Source organism: Coptis chinensis, chromosome 3 (genome assembly GCF_015680905.1).
Source record: "Coptis chinensis isolate HL-2020 chromosome 3, ASM1568090v1, whole genome shotgun sequence".
NCBI lineage: Eukaryota > Viridiplantae > Streptophyta > Magnoliopsida > Ranunculales > Ranunculaceae > Coptis > Coptis chinensis.
In genome coordinates this window covers 26,613,913-26,624,183 of record NC_141458.1, presented here as the reverse complement: position 1 = coordinate 26,624,183, position 10,271 = coordinate 26,613,913, and the positions used below count along the sequence as shown (strand labels likewise).

At 39.5% G+C, this 10,271-nt stretch overlaps 1 pseudogene across 1 annotated transcript; it reads left to right on the top strand.

The window, feature by feature from the left end:
- The first annotated feature begins 6,033 nt into the window (after positions 1-6,033).
- LOC147508908 (cyclic nucleotide-gated ion channel 1-like) lies at positions 6,034-9,772 on the top strand (annotated as a pseudogene). The gene is made up of 5 exons (XR_015215935.1): positions 6,034-6,241; positions 6,702-6,914; positions 7,812-8,061; positions 8,405-8,926; positions 9,703-9,772. The product of XR_015215935.1 is annotated as a cyclic nucleotide-gated ion channel 1-like (transcript).
- The last annotated feature ends 499 nt before the right edge of the window (positions 9,773-10,271 follow it).

Below are 10,271 nucleotides of genomic sequence, written 5' to 3'. Positions count from 1 at the left end.
AAATTATACGATTTGATATAACTAAGTGAAAGAAACAAAAATAAAATACCTACACACAAACCTCATAGTCTAAAATTCCAGTTTCCAAAATACATACAAAAGCAAAAGTAGATATGAAGAAACAAATTGCAAGGATTAAAAAAAAAAAAAAAACAGTCGCCACTATTCACTTTCTTCTTCCGACCTTCTTCTTCCCCCGTAACTTGTAGCACCGCTTGTGCTGCCCACACCCTCGCCACCACCTCCCACTGCCGCCCCCATAAACCACCCGACATGGCACCTCATCGCTGCCACCACCACCGCCTCCTTTAAACCCCAGATCTGAAAACCCGACCACCGCCTACAGCCACCACCACCGTCCCCCCCCCCCTAATCCCAACTGGTCTTCAGCGTCTCTCAACCTTCTTCTCAACCACCTCCCACCAGCACCAGCTGCCACCAACACCGTTAATCCTCCACCCTTCCACCGATCTAAACCCAACCTTGTTTGCTGCTGCATCACCATCACCTCACCCCGCCACCGCACCACCTTTGAATCACCTTCCAAATCACTACCACAACCCCACCACCACCTCCTCCATCATCAACAGCAACAGTTGTTTCCACCGCCCACCTTCCAGCAGGACCAAAACTAGCAGCACCGATTTTTATTTGTACTCCGCTTCTCCGGTCCATAACCAGTCCTCCCTCATCACCGCAACACCATCAACCACCAGTACAATCACTACCCTCCTTCCTCATTAGCGCCACACTATTGCCACACCTCTATATCCCCACTGCCAAACACCCGAGAAGCTCCATCGTTTTTGTTGGATTCTACCACTACCTCCCGCAACTGATTCGGGGTGGTTTGGGGGTAGGAAATTACTTGTATTAGGTTCGTTAGGTTTGGGTTGCCTTGGTGAACTCATTCGTTGGGTTTTTGTGGCTGTCAGAGATAAACTTTTTTTTGGGCTGGTTTGTTCTGTCGGAGAGGTTTTGGTTTAGGTTTTGTGTGTTGATGGGATGAGGTGTGGGATTTGTAGTTTTGTTGACAGGATTGGGGATTTGCTTATGTTGGGTTTTGTTTGATTGGATTTGGGTTTTGTTGAGTTGTTGACAGGATTTGGATATGAGAAAGAAGAAAGTTGTTTCTTCTGGTTCTATTGTCCTGCCTCTTAAGAAACGTGTTCATTGCCCTTTCCGTGATCGTCATGGATGCACTAATGGGGTTAACAGTAATGACTTTACTATTCCCTACTTTCTCACGCATTTTGATAAACAACACGTAGGTTATCAGTTGAGTATTGATAGGGTACGCGATGAACTTAAGGATGATTGTGATTTGTATTTGTTATTGGAGAATTCCTTAAAGTCTATAGACAAATGGATGTGTGGTCGTTGTCTGGGTATCCACGCATTTGGTATACCGTGTCGTCATCCAGATGCTATCATACCACCACCTATTTTGTTGGAGAATGGGGAATCCCCATGTTTCATTGTGGGCATACCACAGCCGCCTCCTAAGCCCAACACTACAGATCTTGCATCCACGACACAGAGGGGTGGTGGTGATACCCTTGATCTGCTTGTTGTCCCTTCTTCTCTTAATGAGAAATTATTGGATAATGCATTTCATATACCTTTCCGAACCGTGAAAAGTATACCACGTGCTTGTCGATTGGCATTTTCGGGTGCACTAAAATCGGCTCTCTGGGATATTACAACTGATCCTAGTTCAATTATGTCTTGGGTTCGTCTCCTTCTCTTGCCGCGTTGCACTCTGCAAGTTTTCCGACCACGTAATCGCCGTCGAACGCGTCGTTACGCACTAGGAAAAACTTTCAGCAAAAATAGATTCTCCATGCTTTGACGACATGGAATGAGCCTGGCGGGATGTTTCGTCTCTTAGAGTCTGTAGCAGAGTCTCCTTCATCCAAATTTACCGGAAATCTGCCTCCACTCAAAATGTAAAGTCATTTGTTTACGAAAGTTGTCGATGGACATTTTGTCGCGGCCCGTCAAAGTGTTATCATCGCCAGGAGTTGCCTCCAATACCGGGAGACTATATGTGCATTAGAGGAGAAACACCGATCGACAACCACCGTGAGGAGACCGACCCTTTTTTTTTCGAGCCTCCTTTAGTGGTAGAGAGAGATGCCCTATTGTCATGTATTAGGTCATTTCTAAAGGGTACTTCTTGTGGTCGTGATGATCTTCGAGCTCAACATTTATTGGATGCCATGAGTGGGGCTGCAGCAACTATATCGTCTGATTTGCTAGATGCATTGACCCCTATGGTGAATCTTTGGTTATAGGGACGATGTTCACAGCCGTTAGCGGAATTCATTGCAAGTGCTCCGCTTACTCCACTTCTCAAGCCGGATAATAGTATTCGTCCTATTTCTGTGGGGATGGTTTGGCGCCATTTGGTCTCCAAGATTGCAATGAAAGGAGTTTCCCAAAATGTGGTAGGATACTTGCAGGATTTTCAGTATGGGGTTGGTGTTTCTGGTGGTGCATAAGCGATTTTGCACGCTGTCAACCGCATAGTGTACGCTAACAAAGGATTACCTCTCTCTTCGATCTTTCGCTTGTAGATTTTCAGAATGCTTTTAACATGGTTGATCGGACTACTATGTTGAGAGAGGTTCAGATCCGTTGCCCGACTATTTCCCTTGGGTTGAGTACTTGTATTGTCAACCCGAGGTTATATATGGGGATAACTACATATGGTTTGCTATCGGGTCAAGAAAAGGCGACCCTTTTCGGGTCCCCTTCTATTTGCACCGGTGTTGCATCCCCCCGATTCTGGATCCAAATCCGGTTGTCGATTGTTGCTACATGTTTGGTATCTAGATGATGGGACTCGATTGGAGATACTGAATGCGGTGGCGCAAATTTTGAGTATGATTCAGGAAGAAGGACCTTCTTATGGGCTGGTTCTTAATATGGCTAAAACTAAGCTATTTTGGCCATCATTGGATCCACGTCGCTCCACCCATGGTCTCTTTCCTTCAGATTTGTCCCGTCCTCAGCAGGGAGTCAAGTTGCTTGGAGGTGCAGTCAGCACTGATCCATCCTTTGTCAGGGGCCTTGCTTGCAAGCGTGTTGAAAAGGTTGTGACTTTGATGGACCGTTTAGCTACATTAGACGATCCACAGTGTGAGTTAGCTCTCTTACGTGCTTGTGCTAGGCTCTCTAAGTTGGTATTTGCGATTCGTACTTGTCCACCATCCCTTTTTAGAGAGGCAGCTAAGACGTTTGATCAGCATCTCCGCAGTGTTCTCCAAGGTATTGTTGTTTCTGATGGTCCTAACTTCGGTGATTTGCAGTGGCGTTTATCGACACTCCCATTACGTCTGGGTGGGTTAGGTATTTATTGTGCCATTGATGTCTCTACTTTTGCTTTTGTGGCCTCCCCTGTCGACGCGTCCGAGCTTGTAACCACATTCTTAAGAGTTGTGGGCCAGTGCCTTTGGATGAGATTCTTGATGTTGCTAGCAGTGCAATGAGTCTTTGTCTACCCGATTTTGACCTCAGTTCTATGGCTGGGAATGCTACCATCCCCTCAAAACCACAAAAAGTTTTAGCAGAAGCGTTCTATAGTAAGATTGTTGTTGGTGTTGAGAGGGAGTTTGTGTTATCTGCTCGTCAGAAAGCAGTCATTGGATGCTTGCAGTCAGAACACACAAAGGACTTCCTACTTGCTATTTCGATGGAGGGACTTGGACAAAGATATGTCGCCGATGGAGTATCGTTCTATTCTCCGCACCGCCTCATGATTCCTTTGTACTCTGATGGTGGTCTATGCCCTGTTTGTAAAAAGAGTAGACTAGATGCTTTTGGAGACCATGCAGCACATTGTAGATATTTTCCAGGTTTCAAATACCGACATGATCATGTTAGAGATATTTTATGTGATGCCTTTTGGAGGGCTGGGGTACAAGTGAAGAAGGAGGCTCCCCGCGAATTTTCTCACTGATCCGAATGAGGGAAGATCCACACTTCGACCTGCGGATATATTGATATACAGTTGGTCTGAGGGGAGACATGCATGTGTTGATGTAACTGGAGCCTCTCCGTTGGTAGGGCTTGGGAATGGAGTATTTGAGGTGGGGAGCAGCTAAGAGAGCAAAATGGCGAGGAAGATGGAGAAGCATGAGGAAGCTTGCATGGCTAACCAAAGATTGTTTCATTCCGTTTAGTTTCGACACTTTTGGTTTCTTGGTACAACAAATCTGTTGAGCTTCTCGAGAGACTTCGTAAAGTTATGGACAGTAATGTTATGACAGCTGGTTCTAACGAGTTTGTTTTTAGAAGAATAGGATTTGCTATTTAGAAAGGACTTGCGGCGCAGCTTGTTGCATGCTTGTCCTAATTATTTGTAAAATTCTTTATCAGTATCAATAAAATTTCCACTTAAAAAAAAAAAAAATGCAACATTCATGTCAAGGATAAAAAATAGGATAACGTGAAAAGACTACTTACCACTAGGGTAGGGAACGGGTCGGGTTCGGGTCAGATATGGCTATATCCGAACCCAAACCCGAATTACAATAAAATCAAAATCTTATATCCGAATCCAACCTGAACCCGAACCGTACCCGACCAACCCGATCAGATAACACTAAAAATGCAAAAGAACCCAAAAAATATATCTAAATCTGATAGACCCGAACCCGACCCGAATAAATAAACGGATATGAAAATCAACCCGAACTATTCGGATTCGGGTCAAACCCGACCCGATTCCCTGCTCTACTTACCGCATAGAAAGTAAAAGTGATTATTGATAACAGAAAACGTGTTAGATAGAGATGGTGATCGAGGGTGTGTACTGTGTAGTTTATCGTCATTGCAATCTCCAACAATCTCCAACCCTAAAAGATATGAGTTCAAACTTTAAAGTTCTGCAATCAATTAAACATACGACTTTTGAAGTGATTACGAAAAGGTATAATACCTTAAGATCTTGCATTTATCGAAGTTGAACAGATGAAAGTTGGGTGCCAAGAATTAATTCACCAACTCCAAAAACAATCAAATAGAACATAAAGTCAATGGCCAATAATAATAATAATAATAATAAACACCCAAAATGGGTTATCAACTTACAGTTTTATTCCCAAATTGGGTTATCACCCTCCATTAAGAATCTGAGGTTGCAAACTAAGGGGGAATCAAAAAGCAATGAAGATTGAAATGGAGCCAGAGTGGATCCTGCCAGAAAGGCAAAACATAAAAGAGAAAATGTTTCTTTTACTGAGTTTAACTGAAGAATCAGCTGGTTTCTTTTCTTTATGTTATGCATTTATTGAGTCCTTTTAATTGAATCCTATGAAATTTTATTGAAAGTCCAAAGCCCAAGTCATAGTTAAAATGATCTCAATCGCTAATTCGGTTTTAGTCGGGTGTTTTCTGGGATTCTCTCACTTACATTTTTTTCCCATCATTTAAGAGGTTCCAAAGGCATGGTATTAATTAGATTTAATCATTAAGCTAATAAATGTGGTATTAATTCTAATTAATTATTTAATTAATTCAAAATGAATCTAGAGCGCGCCACTACAACAAACAGGTTTTTTTACCGACGTTTTCGTTTCGTTCCTAAAACTAACCTTTTGGCACGTTTAAATCGTCTCTAATAATTTGTTTGTTTCAAATGTTAAAATTATTATTTGCGAAGTTTTTTTCGTCGGAAATAGTGGTCTAAATATTTTTAAGCAACCGCTTATTCTTTTTATAGTTGAAATAGTGTAGTACCGACGATAAAATGGTCGAAAATATGTTTGTACATAAGGCAACGATTTTTTTCGTCACTATTTGTCTTAAGCTAGCGACGCTTTTGTTGATCGTGGGAACTAGCATTTTATTTTCGACGTTTATATCGTCGAATATAATGTTTTCGATTTAAAGTAGCGATTTCGATTATAACCAGCCGCCCAAATGTTTGATTTTTCACGAAAAAGAAAAGTGGGAAGAAACACTTTTTGGGGGAAATTAGTAACAGAGGAAAAACATCATAAACTAAAAAGGAAATAGAATGGCTCCTCACTCTCTTTCTTCATCCTCTCAACTTCGATCTCCAGGTACTTCTTTCTCTCTCCTTATTCTTTTTTAAATTATTCTTCGACCCCTTTTCTAATCTTCTATAATTGTTAAAGCTATAGTTTTTTTTGTACGTAGGTGCTTTAATTATTTCGGGTTCAATTTGTCTACCACCTTCATCCTTCCTTCATTGAGGGAAAGAAAATCTCTGGTAAGTTTTGAAGCAAAAATCTTTCTTTGAACCTGTTTACCTTAAAAAAGAGAGTAAAGTTGTGATTTTTCTTTTCGTTTCTTCAAGAATTATCATTCAAACTTGTTTGTAGAAATTAAAGAAGCAACTTTTTCTGGTATTAGGAACAAAAACACTAATGTTTTATTGTTAATAACTTAGTGAACGGACTCTGCAAGCGGTAGCTATCAGTTCAGGTAATTTTTTTTGCTAGTTTGAACTTTGGATATATACTAGTTTATCAGGTTAAAATTTTTCTTAGCTATTATGATCTGCAAATTAATTTCGTTGATTTGCAAATTAATTTGGGTGTTATTAGTTTGTTCATGATTTGCAAATTAATTTCATAGATCTTTTTTGGTTATTATTAATCATGTCAAAAATAAATTTTGAATATCTCTATATTTCTTATTAAGTGAAATGCTTCATATAAACATTTCAGGTGGTAATTTTGGTTGTCATCCCCAAGTTGAGAGGCTTGACGGCATTGAATACAAAAAATTGGTTGCGGTTCATTGTTCTTTTCCAATATGTTCCGAGGTTTCTTAGAATACAGCCACTGTATAAGGAAGTCACAAAAACTTCTGGCATACTCACCGAAACGGCATGGGCAGGAGCTGCATTTAATCTCTTTCTGTACATGCTTGCAAGTCATGTGAGTTTTGATAGTACACGTTCTCCTTTTTTCCCCATCATTTCTAACTATATTTAAGGGTTCCCCCCTCTCTGTCAGTATATAATCATAATGGATATAAAGTAGTGGGATGATATATTCTACCAGAGAAAATACAAAAGCAACTTAAGGACAAAACAAGTACACTAAAACTCGCTAAGAAATCCCCATCAAAGACCCCCATTTGAACATAAACTCCAGGCCATTAAAGTTATATGCAGGTTATTCTAAGCCCATATCCCTCCTTGCCATTATTTGCAAGTTTTGGTGTTTATACCATGTACCAATATTTGTGTTTACACCCTTTACCAAAATTTACTCCTCTTCGAATAATGGATTTTGTTTCTTGGATATTTCTTGTAGTTGGTATAAATGGTGGAACTACCATGATGGTTTAATCGATGGTCTTTAACCTTGTTACGAGTAGATTAGAATAATTGCTGGGACCATTTTAAGATTTTAACTGCAAAATAAGACAAGCCTGAGCAAACCTGAGACAGTGTTTGTCATATATGTATTTAAGAACTATTCTTTGATATAATAAAGATCGATGTTCATTATATGGTTTGGTTGGCTTGATCATTTTAATATTTTAAAAACATTGCTTTTTTCTCTTTTGTTTATTAATATAGAATTTGTATTTATGAATTCCCCCTTCTTTTTTCAAAGTTATTTATGTAAATGTATCTATCTGTAGGTCTCATGGTCTTACTAGACTTAATATTACCACTATAAAAGTCATAGTTGTAACAAATGGGGTTATTGATAGAGATTTAGCTAAAATAACAAAAAAAAGGTGTACAACCTTTTATTAATTATAGTATCGCCATTTTTGGTCCATACCGAGATAGTGATCTGAATGTTGTCCTTTTGTTATAGACGTATCTGCAATCCAACACTGTTAGACTAGAAGAGATGAAAGTGAAACGGCGAGATGCAGAACAGTGGATGTCACACTGTCTACTCCCTGAGAACCTGAGAGAACGGATGAGGCGGTATGAACAATACAAATGGCAAGAAACAAGGGGGGTGGACAAAGAGTTTCTGGTGCGTAACCTTCCCAAGGACCTAAGGAGGGACATCAAACGCGATCTGTGCCTAGATCTACTCATGAGAGTGAGTACTTTCGTATTTTTTTCTTGTTCTTCCTTTCTTATTTGACAACAAACCTGAATTGGGGTGTTAACTCAACTCTTCTCTGGCTTTGGATGAGCTATATAATTCCAAAAAAGGCAGTTGGTATTTCAAGACTAAGGCAACTCATACTGCATCTAGTATTGTAGGGAGAACTTGTGTTTTGACCAAATTGACTACAATTCTTAATCTTAAACAGAGTAGTCTCCTTTTAGTGTTTGCTTGATGTCGGTTTAGGTTACGTTAATCGTGTGTGCTATGAAACACCTTCATCCATTAAAGATGAGGAATTAGTTAAATACTCACCGTTTTTTCTTTCTTTAGGTGTCAATGTTTGAAAAAAATGGATGAGCAATTATTGGATGCAATGTGTGATCGTCTCAAGCCTGCATTCTACACCACTGAAGAAAGCTATATTGTCCGTGAAGGAGACCCGGTTGATGAGATGCTCTTCATCATGCGTGGCAAGCTATTGACCGTGACCACAAATGGTGGTAGAACCGGCTTTTAAATTCTGAATATCTCAAAGCTGGGCAACTTCGCGGAGAAGAGCTGCTCACATGGGACCTTGACCCCCCCCTCCTCCAACCTTCCGATTTTGACCGAATGATTGTGGGCTATAACATAGGTTGAAGGTTTTGCTCTCATGGCCAACGACTTGAAGTTTGTGGCCTCTCGGTTCGAAGACTTCACACAAGCAAGCAGCGGCGCACGCTTTTAGGTTCTACTCACAGCAATGGAGGACATGGGCAGCTTGTTTCATTCAAGCGACTTGGCCGATGCGGTAAGAAGAAGAAGCTGGAAGAGTCTCTGCGTGAGGTTGGGAAGATCGAGCTCTGGGCTTCGAAGCAACATTTGAGGTAATCTCTCCTAAAACCTAGCTATATATATATATATATATATATATATATATATATATATATATATATATATATATATACCTACACACCTGACACGTAGATAATTTATAGTTGAAAGCATTTAAAGTCAAAACAATCAACCTCCATTGTAGAAACTTGAACCATAACATAATCCATATATAGTTTGAAAACTTTCTCAATTATATAATCTAATAGTTGTATGCTAATTTACATGATCCAAAACATTCAAAAACGAATTAAATTTGAACACATCATACAAATATTCTAATCAACTATATTATCATCTAAATGAGCCTGCCAAGGTCTGGTTCTTTCGTTTATCAACCGAACAATGAAGTTCCGTCCTGAAATTTCAACTGTTTTGAGGATTTGGGTATATGGGATTTGATATTTATGTCCATCTAGTTTATTCTTACAGTCCACAATGACTTGGACACATATTACCACACCTAGGGATTCTGTCAAATAGATGTTTCAAGCCCTTGGAGTTCTGTGAAGTTTTGATTTTTGACATACATCTAACAGTCTCTTAAACACAGTTTCTTATTCTCAAAGTGTGACTTGTTACATTGTAGCCAAATACCCACAATACCAGCCACATAACTTGAAGTCCAAAGGTGTTAAAGTCTAGGACTCCATCCTTTTGCAGCTCGCATTGCTTCCTTGAAGTTAAGTTTGGGTGGACCGTGTTTAGGTGTGGTTAGGTTGAGATCTGTGTTTAGGTGAACTGTGATTTGGTTGATATCTGTGTTTAGGTTGTTCGTATTGATAGCGCAACTAGTGGGGGTGCTTGTGATTGTTGATTCACTCGATTGGATTTATTGATGTTTAGTTCTTACATGGTGATTGATTTGCCTTTCCTGAATTGGGTTTAATGCTTAGGGGATTGAATTGACCACCACCTATCTGAAATTCATATAACTGATTATAAGTTAAGTTTGTGAGTTGTGAATACTGATTACCCATTTTGTGATCTTAGACATTTCAATCCAGTTATATGGTATTGTTTTCTATAGGTGTTGCGTCATTTTTCTATATCCATGTACATATCTCTGACTCAATTGTCATGTTGGAGTATAGTTGATCAATGTACCTTAACTAAATGTTGTCATATTTTGTTTGCAGGTTCGAAGTCGTGTGGGTTGGAAGAAACGATTTGTGTGGGTTTGTTTGGGCTTACTTGTTTGGGCAGAAGCATTTTGGATAGGATTTTAACAAAAAATAAAAATAAAAATACTATGTGATAGATGTTGGATGTTAAGACAATTTCTTTTCATATTTTGTTTTTTATAAGACTATTGTATATATAACGAATCATATTATG